Source organism: Oncorhynchus masou, chromosome 14 (assembly GCF_036934945.1).
Source record: "Oncorhynchus masou masou isolate Uvic2021 chromosome 14, UVic_Omas_1.1, whole genome shotgun sequence".
Classification (NCBI taxonomy): Eukaryota; Metazoa; Chordata; class Actinopteri; order Salmoniformes; family Salmonidae; genus Oncorhynchus; species Oncorhynchus masou.
Window position 1 is genome coordinate 34,080,457 of NC_088225.1, and position 16,634 is coordinate 34,097,090.

The following is a 16,634-nucleotide window of genomic DNA, read 5'->3' on the forward strand; positions in this document are numbered from 1 at the left end:
TTCTAACAGAAAGGAATGTGGTGGGTAGCTAGCTAAGTGTGTCATTATAGCAAAAATATTTATAAACTAAAAATAAGATCTCTTAAAAATGTATTTCATTTTTGTTGACACTGTATATTACATGAGTTTTCAAATATGGAAATGTGAAGTGCACATTCGGATTCAAGGTATGTGGTTTGCTTGATTGACATCAAAGCGGTATTTATTATGATCCTCAAGGTCTCATCTTTCAGAACACATTGACTCCTCTCGATTTTAAAGCATTTCCCTCACTCATACAATAACACATGTGCAAAAGTAGCCCAATAGCGGGGTATGGGGCATCTTCTTGTTGTGCACGGTTTCTGTTCTTCCTGATTACACCCACCTGGTGTCCCTGGTCAAAACCAGTCCCTGATTAAAGGGGAACAATTAAAAAATGCAGTGGCGCTGGATTCACGTCGAGGTCCAGAGTTGAGTTTGAGGGGCCTAACGGCAAGTGAACTGAACTGAGCAGTAAAGCAAGTTGAGCCTGCTTTAAAGTTGCCCCAGGTGTTTAAGAAAAGGAATTCAAACAGGCATATCCTAAAATGGATATTTCTGGTTCATCACCATTGTTTAGGCGAAAGACAGATATTTTATGGCAACCGGGCAAATTGAGCCTGGTCTGAGGTTGTCCCTTTTAATTAAGGAGGGCATTTGTTTCCTATGGAGTTGCTATGGTTCTGGATTAATAGAATTCTCAGCCTACCACTGGCTTGGTTCTGACTGTGGGAGGAGCTCACAGCCTGCAATAAAACGGGCTGATTACATTGATTGAAAACAGAGTTCTAGGTGTTAGTCTGTCTGGGAACATCTTTGCATGTTCTAGTGTAGTTTACAATACAACTGTTCTATAGCTCCTGGAGGAAACATTTTATTTTACGCTATAGATATATTTTCCAAAATGACTGTGTCTGTAAGCAGTTGTTTCATCACTCTGGTTGTTTTGTTCCTTTGGCGGATCGAGGACATTGCAGAAGCTTGCAAATGCGCTCCTGTGCATCTTCAACAGGCTTTTTGCAACGCAGACGTTGGTAAGGACATTTTGGCAATATTTCTGACATCTCAGGTTCTCAACTCCGGTCCTAGAGTTACTCAAACGGTACAATTTCATTGTAGCCCTGGACAATAGCACATGATTCAACAATCATCAGGCCCTCAATGAGTTGAATCAAGTGTTTTTGTCTGGGGATATAACACAGTTCTGTTTGGTATACTCGAAGACTGGAGTTGGCGAACACTGGGCTACTACACTATCAATGCGCAACATGCAAACGTTTTAAAGATTCTGTGGTTATAATAATTACCATGACATGAACATGATCATTGTATTTACATAAGTAGGCAACAGTAAGATTGGCTACAGACGAGGCTCTCCAACCCTCTTCCTGGAGAGCTGCCATCCTGTAGGTTTGTGATCCCACCCTAATTTGCACACCTGATTCTAATAATTAGCCAGTTGATGAACTGAATCAGGTTTGTTACAACTGGGTTTGGATTGAAAACCTGCAGGAGGGTAGCTCTCCAGGAACAGGGTTTGAGAGCCCTGGCTGTAGCACTGCCTGAGACTCCTGCTACACCAAGTGTTATATTTGCCTCTAGGCCTACACATTATGCCTACAGTTGAATGCTAAATTATATACACCAAACAAGTTAATACTCTTTCTACATTTAACCCAAGGCACTCAGTTGTAGTGTAGACTTATTTATATCGACTAGTGGTAGGCTACAGATGCCGTGACTTAATTTGAGCCAGTTTCACACCAGGAACATAGTCCTGCAGCAATGTGTATTGTTATGTGGAATAATATATATTTTTCATTTGTGCAAATCAAGTCTGGCATTTATGTGAACTTTTTAGGTGGCTTTAAACCTTGAATACACAAGTTTGCAGTTCATGCAATGGGATGATTAAATTAAAGATTTGGCCACTGTATATCACTTACCTTGGACAGTTCATTTCTTTCATGTGCTCCTTAAAAGGAATGTTTTCAACCTGAATTGTACTTGAATTAAGGGCACACATATTTCTCTGCACATCTTGAGGTCGGAAACATCTGCCCAATGTGGCTTTTGTAGTGTCACGTCCCTTAACTGGTACAGCTGTTAGTAAAAACCTGTTCTACTGTCGTTTCATTAGATCAGGATGTCTGCAGAACACACTGTAATTCCAGTGATAAAGCAACACGTACATCTGTGGTTTACTGGTCCTAATGATAGACAGCTGTGGAATAGAGGGAACTTAACCTTACAGGAGTAGTTGATCTGTTTGGCAAGGATGAATCGTTTGAATATCTTCTGAATCAGACTGAAGTGAAGAGGTTGTCGCTGTCAGCACCTTCTACCCAGACAGGTGGGTGGAGGAGGAGCTGGTGTCATAAGGTCTGTGCCTCAGTCTTCCTACCAGCACCTGGTTGGCACCTGAACATCTGCAGACCAGGCGGGGTTTAGTTAAACTAGGGCGTGTTGAATTAAAGGCAGACGACTAGAGCTAGGAATCTAGGACCTGGAGGGATAATGGACTTGTCTGTTGAGCCCAAACAGGGTGAACTTATGCACAACATTTTTAAGACTGTAATATCTTGTCTGTGACGTGTTCTGTTGTCTTAGATCTCATAACACCCTTAAATCATCAGTGTCTAACTGACCATTGAAAGGAAAATGGGGCTTGTCAGTTAAACCACGTTTCTCTCTTCCAGTGATCAGGGCAAAGGTGGTTGGTGTGGAAGTTGTGTCTGGTAACACCAAGTATGACATCCAACAGATCAAGGTATGATCAGCCTTTTTATTAAGTGGTTGTTCCTTCCTGCACTGACACATTGAAGCCCCCTGAACACCAGTCTGACAGATGGTCCCAGTTCTCTCTTCCCCTTGGCTCCAGCCCTTCAATGTCTACAGATCTGGATAGGTATAAGGAGTGTCGTTGTGGAACTTCCACCATATGAAATGGAGCTTCAGTAGAAATGCCTCTTGCTGGAAAGCACATTATTCAGTTGCTGTTCCTACCAGTCCTAGACTATGGTGACATCATGCACTGCACTTTATTACTGGTGATGGGGGGGTTTGGTACTCATCCCTGCATTCTCTACCAGGAAGTTGGATGGCTCTTTGTTACTTTAGTTGATCAATTGCCAGATGTTCTTTTATAAAGCACTTTTACTAACTCTCACTGTACCTAACATTATTACTGACCTTTAGACATTATAGTTAGTCTCTCAGATCAGGGATGTTTCACTCTGGATATTTCATTGGGCTCGGAACGATCTTAAATGTTCTAAATGTGACTTGTAGTTGCCTTTAGGGCGACTCAGAATTGTTTTGGACTTTTCTGCTTACCTTGGTCTCTGTGTGACACCCTGATAAAAATGAAGGTTAGATGAAGCAATATTTTTTGATCTGCAAACATCCGGATGGGGTATAGGGAGGGAATTAGGAAACACTTAGTGCCTGAGAGCTGTAGTCAGTTAGGTTAAAGTGTATATTTAGATGTTTGACAGATCCTTTGTTCTCTCCTTGTGATTGGCTAGATGTTCAAAGGTCCTGACCGGTTATCCACGCCATCTTCACTTCATCCTCCTCAGCCTCGTGTGGTGTGACCCTGGAAATCAACAAGGAGTATCTCTTCACAGGTGTGGTTCTCACTGTTACCCAAGTTCATTGTTATCGCTGGTTAACCTGCTCAACCTATGCTTGCAGCATCATGGCCTATTCTGAACTATTGACTTCATCTTGTACAAGTCAAGTGCTTCAGAAAAAATACTTTTTTAATTTAAAGTTTATTTAACTAGGCAAGTCAATTCAAAACAAATTCTTGTTTGCAATGACGACCAAACCCTGACGACGCTGGGCCCCTTGTGTGCCGCCCTATGGGACTCCTAATCACGGCCGGATGTGATACAGCCTGGCTCTTCCTGTTACACTTTATAATACCTAATGTTAAGAATTTAAATGTTTAATGCTTAGAAATGTTTACAACTAATGCATCACTTATTTATTATGCTAAATTCTAGTGTTCCAGGCTGCATCAATATGTCTTCCTGCTCCAGGGTAAAGTTACCCCCAGGGACAGATCTAGGATCTGTTTCACCCTCCCCCAATTCTAATCTTAACCATTTGTGGGGAAAGAAGGGGAACTTATCAAATATCAGCATCTGGGGGTTAACTTTTACCCCACAGGTTGTTGACTCACTGTCTTCTGTCTTCAGGCAGCCTAAGTACCGATGGCAGGATGCGTATAGGCATGTGTAACTTTATTCGGTACTGGGACGACTTGAATGGCACACAAAAGAAGAGCTTGACTCAACGCTACCGAACCGGCTGTGCTTGCACGGTGTGTGACAGGAATTATAGTAAAATTACTTTACACCACTTGTTCAATTTTTACTTTGTCACATTGGCTAAACACAAGAGCTTTAGTATTGGGGTAATGATCAGTTGGTGATCTGGGTCTTTCTCTCTCCTGCTCTGAGCTACAGATCATCCGCTGCTCTTCCCTCCCTGTCCCGTCAGCGCCCCAGATGAGTGCCTTTGGACAGACTGGTTGTTGCATGATGGCCAAAGCGGACCCCAGGCCAAGTACTCTGCCTGTCTCATGAGTTTTGATGGGTCCTGTTTCTGGTCCAGGGAGATGGATCCATCCAAGAAGTAGTTCCTGGATATTGACTACTCCATAACTCTACAGGCCTTCCACTCACTGCTCAGTGGCTAAATATGCCTGCAATTTAAAAGCTGGTTACTTGTGCAATAAAAATATACTACTCCTCAAATATAGTGCTCCAAGTATTAATTTGTCATTCATCAGTTTAAGCTGGAACCAAAGGTGTTATTGAAACTCAAAAGTGTGATGTCTGTTTCTGACTAGAACATTGTTCCTGAAATACCATCCTAAAGCCTGGGTCGTGTTCAGCTGGACACAATATTGTAGAATAAATGTTTTTTACATGGTCTTCCTTGATAAAAATGCAGGTGTGGTTCCCTCCTGCACGTTGAATGCATTTTAATGAAATTGCTGAGAACACTCACACTTGCTGACAAAGATTGAGTTTCAGAACCTTGATTCTTAAGTTGTCACTAAGTTTGTTCTTAAGTTTTTCAATATTTTCTCGGACTCACTACCCACTGGGCAATGTATTCAACACTTGCATCAAAGTGAAACTAATTTTGGATTTGAGTAGTTCAATCCTTTATTTGATATCTAGACATCTGTGCTGAGTGGGTAGACCATGGATATCCATTCAGAATATTTTTGTAAGCTATGTAATGTATTTAACTAGGTGCGCCAGTAAGAACAAATACGTAATTGCAATGACGGCGTAACTTGGACAATGCTGGGCCATCAAACCGGGGTCTGTAGTGACGCCTCTAAAACAGATGTAGTACCTTTAGACCGCTGCGCCCCCCGGGAGCCCCCAATGCATGCATATTCACCTCCTTTTCAGCACCAATTGGTAATATGCAAATACTCAATTGTATATTTAACATTTCTAATAGGAAACTGGTTTAGACTATTGGTGAAATAAAAATACTGTTCCGGATTGACTGCCCATGTCTAAAAGTAATGGACTATCATTTCTCTTATTTGAGCTGTTCTTGCTCATTTACCAAATATATTTTTTCTGTATACCACCCCTACCTTGTCACATTGAGACATTCCACAAATTAATATAAAGCACACCTGTTAATTGAAATATATCATGAAGCTGGTTGAGAGAATGCAAAGCTGTCATCAAGGCAAAGGGTGGCTACTTTGAAGAATCTCAAATATTTTTGTATAATGCTTTTTTTGTGGGTTACATGATTCCATATTTGCTATTTCATAGTTTGTCTTAAATATTCTACAATGTAGAAAATAGTAAAAATTAAGAAACCCTGGAATTAGTAAGTCAACTTTTGACTGGTACTGTACATCTGTCCAATTGAAAGATAACATATAGCTGGCTAAGTCAAAATTGTCCAAACCGAAACTCTCACAACTGCAACAATTGACACCATAAAGATAGTAGATATATTGTCACACCCTGACCATAGTTTACTTTGTATGTTTCTATGTTTTGGTTGGTCAGGGTGTGATCTGAGTGGGCATTCTATGTTGGATGTCTTGTTTGTCTATTTCTGTCTGGCCTGATATGGTTCTCAATCGGAGGCAGGTGTTAGTCATTGTCTCTGATTGGGAACCATATTTAGGTAGCCTGGGTTTCACTGTGTGTTTGTGGGTGATGGTCCCTGTCTCTGTCTCTTGCACCAGATAGGACTGTTTAGGTTTTTGCACGTTTGTTGTTATGTTAGTTTACTCGTGTATAGTTTCTTTATTAAAGTACAATGAATAACAACCACGCTGCATTTTGGTCCGCCTCTCCTTCTACAGACGAGAATCGTGACATATATATGCTGAGTATACCCAACATTAGGAACACCTTCCTCATTTTGATTTCCACCCCCCTTTTTTGCCCTCAGAACAGCCTAAATTCATGTGGACATGGACTCTACTGGGCGTCAAAAGCGTTCCACAGGAATGCTGGCCCATGTCTACTCCAATGCTTCCCACAGTTGTGTCAGGTTGGCTGGGTGTCTTGGGTGGTGGACCATTCTTGATGTACACAGGAAACTGTTGAGCATTAAAAACCCAGGAGCTTTGCAGTTCTTGACACAAACCGGTGCGCCTGGCACCCACTACCATACCCAGTGGAGAGTATTGAGATGCATAGACAGCAGGGAGGATTCCAACCCTCCAAGAGCCCAAACATTGAAATGTATTTGGCCAAAACATAGAAATCTATAACGTGCCATACAGTACTGGAATACTGTACTGTGCTCTACTTTAGTGTACTGTACTTTTGCTTACTGCAACTCTGATGCACATGGGAATATCTTTGGTTTGTCTCTGACATTCAGAAGCTGAGCTACGACCTGAAGTCGAAGAATCAAAGAAATTGGATGTTGCTTGTGAAGTATGCCACTTCAACATTCAGTCAGAACTAGCAAAATCTGAAATATCCAACTTGCTAATTCGTTGAATGCGGCACGTGATTAACTACGACCAGATAGCAAGTCAAAAATGTCAGTTTCCTAGTTCTGACTAGCATGTGAACACGGCATCAATCTTCTACAATGTGTGACTATGTTTCTATCAATTGATATGTTCACTTTGCCTAATAAAATACAGTATGTATGATTCAAATAAATGACCGTAAAACATAGTTGGGGAAATCGGGTCGAGGATTTATTTTCCCATATCCATCATTATTAAATAGCCTATCTAAAATATGTTAGGAGTCTTGTTAAACTATGTCGAAATGCAGGAAATAAGCTTCAAAACAACATTTTCCAAGGTCCCTCAAATTGAACAAAATCATGCTGGTGTTGTAATTAATATAGGCTATCTCATTATGTGAAAAGGCAGACCCTGGGGAATAAACCCCTGCTCTACTGTACTGTACCCTACTCAACTGTACCCTACTCTACTGTACCCTACTCTACTGTAGCCTACTCTACTGTACTGTACACTACTCTACTGTAGCCTACTCTACTGTACTGAACCCTATTCTACTGTACTGTACATTACTGTACCCTACTCAACTGTACCCTACTCTACTGTAGCCTACTCTACTGTAGCCTACTCTACTGTACTGTACACTACCCTACTGTAGCCTACTCTACTGTACTGAACCCTATTCTACTGTACTGTACGGTACCCTACTGTACTCTACACTGCTGTACTGAACCCTATTGTACTGTACTGTACCCTACTGTACTCTACATTGCTGTACTGTACTCTACACTGCTGTACCCTACTCTACTGTACTCTACTGTACCATACCCAACTGTACTGTACCCCACTCTACTCTGCTCTACTGTACTCTACCCTGCTGTACTGTACCCTACTATACTCTGCTGTACTGTACCCTACTCTACTCTGCTGTATCCCACTCTGCTGTATCCTACTCTGCTGTATCCTACTCTACTCTACTGTACTGTACTGTACCCTACTCTACTCTGCTGTACTGTACTGTACCCTACTCTACTCTGCTGTACTGTACTCTACTCTACTCTACTGTACCCTACTCTACTCTGCTGTACTGTACTGTATCCTACTCTACTCTGCTGTACTGTACCCTACTCTACTCTGCTGTACTCTACTCTGCTCTACTGTACTCTGCTGTACTGTACCCTACTCTACTCTGCTGTACTCTACTCTGCTGTGCTCTACTGTACTCTACTTTACTCTGCTGCACTGTACCCTACTCTACTCTGCTCTACTCTACTCTGCTGTGCTCTACTGTACTCTGCTGTAATGTACCCTACTCTGCTGTGCTGTACTGTACCCTACTCTACTCTGCTGTACTCTACTCTACTCTGCTGTACTCTGCTGTGCTGTACTGTACTGTATGTGAAAAGGCAGACCCTGGGGAATAAACCCCTGCTCTACTGTACCGTACCCTACACTGCTGTACCCTACTCTACTGTAGCCTACTCTACTGTACTGAACCCTATTCTACTGTACTGTACGGTACCCTACTGTACTCTACACTGCTGTACCCTACTCTACTGGAGCCTGCTCTATTCTACTGAATCCTATTGTACTGTACTGTACCCTACTCTACTCTGCTCTACTGTACTCTACTCTGCTGTACTGTACCCTACTCTACTCTGCTGTACCCTACTCTACTCTGCTATACTCTATTCTGCTGTGCTGTGCTGTACTCTACTGTACTCTACTCTACTCTGCTGTACTGTACTCTACTCTGCTGTACTGTACCCTACTCTACTCTGCTCTACTGTACTCTACTCTGCTGTACTGTCCCCTACTCTACTCTGCTATACTCTACTCTGCTGTGCTGTACTCTACTGTACTCTACTCTACTCTGCTGTACTGTACTCTACTCTGCTGTACTGTACCCTACTCTACTCTGCTGTACTCTACTCTGCTGTGCTCTACTGTACTCTACTCTGCTGCACTGTACCCTACTCTACTCTGCTCTACTCTACTCTGCTGTGCTCTACTGTACTCTACTTTACTCTGCTGTAATGTACCCTACTCTGCTGTGCTGTACTCTACTCTACTCTGCTGTACCCTACTCTGCTGTACTGTACTGTACTGTACTCTGCTGTGCTGTACTGTACTCTACTCTACTGTACCCTAATCTACTCTGCTGTACTGTACTGTACTTTACTCTGCTGTACTGTACCCTACTCTACTCTGCTGTACCCTACTCTGCTGTACTGTACTGTACTCTACTGTACTGTACTGTACCCTACTCTACTCTGCTGTACTGTACTGTACTTTACTCTACTCTGCTGTGCTGTCCTGTCCTGTACTGTACCCTACTCTACTCTGCTGTACCCTACTCTGCTGTACTCTACTCTGCTGTACTCTACACTACTATGCTGTACCCTACTCTGCTGTACTGTACTGTACTCCACTCTGCTGTTCTGTACTGTACTATACTCTACTGTACTGTACTGTACCCTACTCTACTCTACTCTGCTGTACTGTACTTTACTCTACTCTGCTGTGCTGTACTGTACTGTACTGTACCCTACTCTACTCTGCTGTACTCTACTCTACTCTGCTGTACCCTACTCTGCTGTACTGTACTCCACTCTGCTGTTCTGTACTGTACTGTACTCTACTCTACTGTACTCTACTGTACTGTACCCTACTCTACACTGCTGTACTGTACTGTACTGTACCCTACTCTACTCTGCTGTACTGTACTGTACTGTACTGTACCCTACTCTACTCTGCTGTACTCTACTCTACTCTAATATACTTGAGTTTCTTACAATTGAAGAAAGGGCCCATGGACTGTTGATCGAGTGGTCTTGGTCTTGAGACCACATCAATTCATTCTTTAACTTGTCATGGTCTCAACTTATTGGGTCTAGGTCAAATGTCGTGGTATAAATCTTGGTCTTCGCTCCTGGATATTATCTTAGTCTTTGGTTTACACACCATAGGCAACCCAATTTGAAGAAGACAATACTTTCTGATCATAGGCTGATTACTCCCAACCCATAGGAATCCCCACCCAGTTGACCACTTTTAAATGGGGGAAGCCCTCGATGGCAATGTCTTTCCCAAAATGAGTTATATCCATCTAGAGTCCTCCATTTATCTCTATGATTGACACTTCACAGCGAAATGCAAATTAACACACAATAGAGATTACACTTCTCTAAATGAAATGTAAAGGTTTTGAAAATCAGGTTAAAAATCATGTTTTTAATTTGGTATGTAAATATATTTTATATGTTCATCTGTAATAGAAGGTTAATTAAAATTAACTCTACTGTAGTTGGTTCTTCCTTTATTGCAACTTTTTCACTATGTTTCAGTAGTGACACATTGAGTGGGGTGGTAGGGAATTCAGGGAAATATTTCAAATCTGCAGTAGGTGTGTGAATAATATACTGTATATTCCTATTGGAAGACATACAGTGGGTCAAAAAAGTATTTAGTCAGCCACCAATTGTGCAAGTTCTCCCACTTAAAAAAAATGTATTTGCAAATTATGGTGGAAAAAGAATATTTGGTCAATAACAAAAGTTTATCTCAATACATTGTTATATACCCTTTGTTGGCAATGACAGAGGTCAAACGTTTTCTGTAAGTCTTCACAAGGTTTTCACACACTGTTGCTGGTATTTTGGCCCATTCCTCCATGCAGATCTCCTCTAGAGCAGTGATGTTTTGGGGCTTTCAACTCCCTCCAAAGATTTTCTATGTGGTTGAGATCTGGAGACTGGCTAGGCCACTCCAGGACCTTGAAATGCTTCTTACGAAGCCACTCCTTCGTTGCCCGGGCGGTGTGTTTGGGATCATTGTCATGCTGAAAGACTCAGCCACGTTTCATCTTCAATGCCCTTGCTGATGGAAGGAGGTTTTCACTCAAAATCTCACGACACATGGCCCCATTCATTCTTTCCTTTACACGGATCAGTTGTCCTGGTCCCTTTGCAGAAAAACAGCCCCAAAGCATGATGTTTCCACCCCCATGCTTCACAGTAGGTATGGTGTTCTTTGGATGCAACTCAGCATTCTTTGTCCTCCAAACAAAGTTTTTACCAAAAGTTATATTTTCTCCAAACACAAATAAATTGTCTTAGGCCATAAATACATAATGTTACCACTTTGTTTCTTCTGGCCAGATGGGTCAGGGCGTATAGAGGCCAACAGTTGATCAGACTGATACTCCAGGTCAGATCACTAATGTTTAGGTGTAGGCTGCTACAATATTTCTCTGAAGACTTTTTGCTTGTCTATTGGGAGTGAGTTATTTTACTGTTTGCTAAAATAATACCAGTGGGAAGATGATGGCACATGTCTATATAAATCAGAGCGCACTCTGCACAACCTGTAATTTCTGTGAATCTGATTGGACAAAGAGGTGGCACCACAGGTCCCAGAGTGGTGAGAACATTTTTTTTCTTCTGCTGTAAAGTTACCCCAGGAGATTTATTCCCCCTGAAAGCAACAAACTGGAAGGATGCGACTGGAAGGATGCGACTGGAAGGATGTATGTAACACTGTGTGGCTATAATAAACCCTGGGAGGACTTGAGTGTCGCACAAAAGAAGAGCTTGACTTGCCGTTACCAAAGAGGCTGCAATTGCAAGGTGTGTGTGTGTGATGGGAATTAGTCATTACTGTCCACCAATATACTGTACACCTTATACTTTACAGGCCATTTGCTTTGTTATTTAAAGATGCCTTAATTTAAAAAAATATTATGATTTATATTAAATAAAAGTGCTTACTGGTCACTTCTAATAATGCAATAAAATAAACTACAAGTTAATTATAGTGCTCCAAGTGTTAATTATAGTGCTCCAAGTGTTAATTATAGTGCTCCAAGTGTTAATTATAGTGCTCCAAGTGTTAATTATAGTGCTCCAAGTGTTAATTATAGTGCTCCAAGTGTTAATTATAGTGCTCCAAGTGTTAATTATAGTGCTCCAAGTGTTAATTTCTTCTGCCGTTCATTTGTTACACGTCTTTTAAACAAACAAAAGGTGTTATTGAAACCCAGAATGGTTCTGTGTTGTTGGCCCATGTGGTTGTTTCGAAATAGAACAGTTCCTGAAAAATGCCATCCTAAATCCTGGGGTTTGTTCAACAGAGCACAATGTAGAAAGTTCAGATGAATAACAAACTGTCTTCTCTGACAGGAAGACAGGAATCATGTCGGCTCGAATGGCATTTCTATCAGCTACGTTCAACATTTGTCTACTGATTGTGGCCCTTTAGTAGTTTGGGTCTAAACCAGGGCTTTAGCTATGTAATGACATTGACCAAATTAAACCACTTTGATTCTTACTTCCTTGCTTTATAAGCCAGAACATTATTCTTGGTGTATATTCTTCAGTGGATGAATATTCTGTTCATTCTTATGCACAATGGTATGTTCCTGTGCTAATAGAATTAGGAAACTGAGGATGTCTTGCAAACTGGTTGTTATACAATTGCCATATTCAGCCAGTTGGATTATTATTTGATTAGCACAGGAGTGGTACAAGTGCCACACTGACTGACATCACTGGGTTGAATTCACTATAACTGTTTTATTCAATTGAATGGCTTCTCTGCTTATCTTACTATGGACAAAAATATTCAGTTTCTCTGCAACGTAGATGGTAAACCTGGTTGATTTGGTTCACAGTGCAGGTTAGCGTTTCTCTTTAATCTTGTACTGGAGTCCACATTGCAGATGGGCACAGGCATAAAATCACCACACTGCTAACCTTAAATTAAGATAAAAAAGCAAATTTCCTTAATGAATTGTTATAATTTTGACTGTGCAGCTGGCCTAAGGGGAAATCGCCCAGGTCTGCCTCCAGGACAAGACTCATGACAAACATCAACCTGATCAGTGTAATGTTTACAGTGAGTATTCATTCACCACCCCTTGGATTTTTTTCTTTCTTTTTTTTAGCGGGATTGAAATCGATTTTGAAAAAAATAGGGATCCCCCAAAAAATATAGACAAATGAATAAAAAAATAGGAATCCCCCCCAAAAAAAATATAGACAAATGAATAAAAAAATAGGGATCCCCCCCCAAAATACAGACAAATTAACAAAAATAGGGATCCCCCCCAAAAATACAGACAAACGAATAAAAAATAGGGATCCCCCAAAAATACAGACAAATGAACAAAAACTAGTCGTAAAGTATTAACTGCCTTTAGGCCTAAATTAGGTTAAGGAAAAGCATTTGGCTTTAATCACATAAATGACATGGACTGAAATAGTGGTTTACATGATTTTTGAGCGACTACCCTTCCTCTGTTCCTTATACATCTGCAAGGTTCCTCAAAGACCAGGGAGCTTTTTGAAAGGCTTATAAAGAAGGGCAGTGATTGGTAGATGGGTAACAAAGTTAACAATTATGCTGTGGATTATGTATAACACCACCCAGACATAAAAGATAGTCATCTTTCTGAACTGAGCTGCAGGACAGGAAGGAAACTGCTCAGGGGTGTCACCACAAGGCCAATGGGGATGTTAAAATGACTACGGACTTCAATGGCTGTGATGGGAGAAAACCGAGAATGGATCAACATCGTAGTGAATCTACAATAATGACCTAAATGACAGTGAAAATAAAAATATTCATCTTGTATGTAACAAGGCACTAAAGTAATACTGCAAAAAACATCTTGAATGATACACTTTTTGGTTTAAATGCAAAGCATTAAGTTGGGGGCAAATCCAACAACATATCACTGAGTTACTGCCTCCTTATTTTCAAGCATCTTGGAGGGCTATATAAATACATTTGATTTGAATTTGATTTGCATCATGGTATGTGTATCCCCGACCTTGGCAAAGACTGGGGAGTTTTTCAGGATAAGAAGATACAGGATGGAGCTAAGCACAGGTAAAATCCCAAAGAAAAACCTGCTTCAGTCTGCTTACACCAGACACTGGGAGAGGAATGCACCTTTCAGAAATACAATAATCTACAAAGTTCCTGACTGGTCACGTCAGTTTTGACTGAAATGTCCTTGAAAATTGCTGTCGAGCAAATATTGCCCAATCTAGGTGTGCAAAGCTCTCAGAGACTTAGGGGTCTATTCAATCAGATCCTCTTTAGCCAACATCCGCATAGCAGTTGTTTTGGCGGTGTCGTGTCAGAGCTGTTAAATCCACAAGTGGCTCCTGGAATTATAGCTAAAACAGAAGGGGCCACATATTGCCGTTGACTGCACAGAGTTGCATTAAGAGAAAACCCTGTAATCTTGTTTAAAGTTTCAACCACCCCAAAATATCTCACTATATAGAACACGTAGCCTATAAAACACTATATTACTACCATTACTACTGCCATCACTACCAATACTACTACTACTACTTCACAATAAATACTTCTAGACTAGCAAGCATACCACATTTACTTCTGTAAATGTCCTTTTCTAGTTTTTTAAATACATTTCATAGGTGTTCTGATTAGACAAACTCTGTTCTCATTATGGCCCATATAAAACCGTTTTGCAAGTGATTAATCACTGTCTTACCCTACACAGAGATTGATAAGGTCTGAAAGGGACATCCCTATTGGCCAAGCCTGCAGTCTTTCTTGGTTAACTGATGATTTTGGTAACTTGCCTGAAAAAGGGAAAAATAGTTGTTTACACACAGAAATGCCAGAACTTGTCGGTCTCTTAATTAAACAACAGGAAAGAAGCTGAAAAATCTAGTTTTCTGACTATGTGTAGCACTACCTAGCATGCTTGCTAGCTTGTTATCACCCACATGAGGGCGAAGCTGGTGTGGTTAGGCTGGTTAGTTACCGCTAAATAGTGTATCTCGGCCTGAGTAATAGGATAAATGTGTCTCTGCTCGCCCTGACTAAAAGTTACAGTTCCAGTGTAGGAGGCTTAAAAAAATGTATTTTGTGACGCCCCTGGAATTCTTTGCAGTTTGGTTGTTTTCTGTTAAAAGTTCCCTGCCTAATGGGACAACAACAGAGCAGGCTCAACTTGCCTTGCTGCCATAATGGACATAAATTGTCCATCTTTCACTAAAAATGGGTATAAACCAGAAAGATCAGGTTTTTTACTGGAATTCCTTACAATTTTGTGGTTTTCTGTAGAAGAAACCACTTGGGTCAACTCTAACCCTGTAAGCCTTAAAGTCCCTGCATCAGCTCTTGGACCAACGGGCTCTGAGACAGCTTCTACCCCCAAGTCATAAAACTGCTTAATAGGCATAAGACGACTAAATAGTAAATTAATTGGTGACTCGGACTACATGCATTGACCCTATCTTACAGTGACTATATTCACACCCACACAACTCCAAATAAATACACAGCACGTACTGTATACGCACACTGAACGTACACTCTCACACAAAACTCACACATGTTGACATACACTACACACACACACTTTCACACATCATATGCTGCTACTCTGCTCTTTGTTTGACTATTATTATTATCTATCCTGATGCCTCGTCACATTACCCTGCCTTCATGTACATATCTACCTCAAATACCTTATTATTATCTATCCTGATGCCTACTCACATTACCCTGCCTTCATGTACATATCTACCTCAAATACCTTATTATTATCTATCCTGATGCCTAGTCACATTACCCTGCCTTCATGTACATATCTACCTCAAATACCTTATTATTATCTATCCTGATGCCTAGTCACATTACCCTGCCTTCATGTACATATCTACCTCAAATACCTTATTATTATCTATCCTGATGCCTAGTCACATTACCCTGCCTTCATGTACATATCTACCTCAAATACCTTATTATTATCTATCCTGATGCCTTGTCACATTACCCTGCCTTCATGTACATATCTACCTCAAATACCTTATTATTATCTATCCTGATGCCTAGTCACATTACCCTGCCTTCATGTACATATCTACCTCAAATACCTTATTATTATCTATCCTGATGCCTAGTCACATTACCCTGTCTTCATGTACATATCTACCTCAAATACCTTATTATTATCTATCCTGATGCCTAGTCACATTACCCTGTCTTCATGTATGTACATAAATACCTCGTACCTCTGCACATTGATCTGGTACTAGTACCCCTGTATATAGCTCCAATCTTGTGTATTTTATTCCTTTTGTGTTACTATTTTCATAATAATTGTTTTACTCTGTTTTGTTGGGAAGGGCTTGTAATCAAGCATTTCACGGTAAAGTTGATCCCCGTTGTATTCAGCTCATGTGACGAATAACATTTGATTTGACTTGAAATGAATAGGAGTGTCTGACGCTCGGCAAAAGTATTTAGTATTTAGAGTATTTAGCAGCTCTTCTTCCTGGGGTCCAAACAGGAACAAAACAATTACATCACAACAAAACACCCTACATCATAAATAAACCAATACATCATACAATAAATTACTACGTTATTACTCTAATATTACACATTTACAATATAAAATGTACAATACTACAATCTTAGTGTGTGTGTGTGTGAGAGAGAGTGTGTGGGTGTGTGTCTGTGCACATGTGTCCTCACAGCACGTCAATACCTCTCACAAAGACAAGTTGTGATGCAGTCAATCTCTCCTCTACTTTGAGCCAGGAGAGATTGACATGCACGTTATTGATATTAGCCC

The 16,634-nt window shown here is 40.7% G+C and overlaps 1 pseudogene; it reads left to right on the forward strand.

Annotated features, from left to right (window-relative positions):
- The first annotated feature begins 819 nt into the window (after positions 1 to 819).
- LOC135554787 (metalloproteinase inhibitor 2-like) lies at positions 820 to 4,780 on the forward strand (annotated as a pseudogene).
- The last annotated feature ends 11,854 nt before the right edge of the window (positions 4,781 to 16,634 follow it).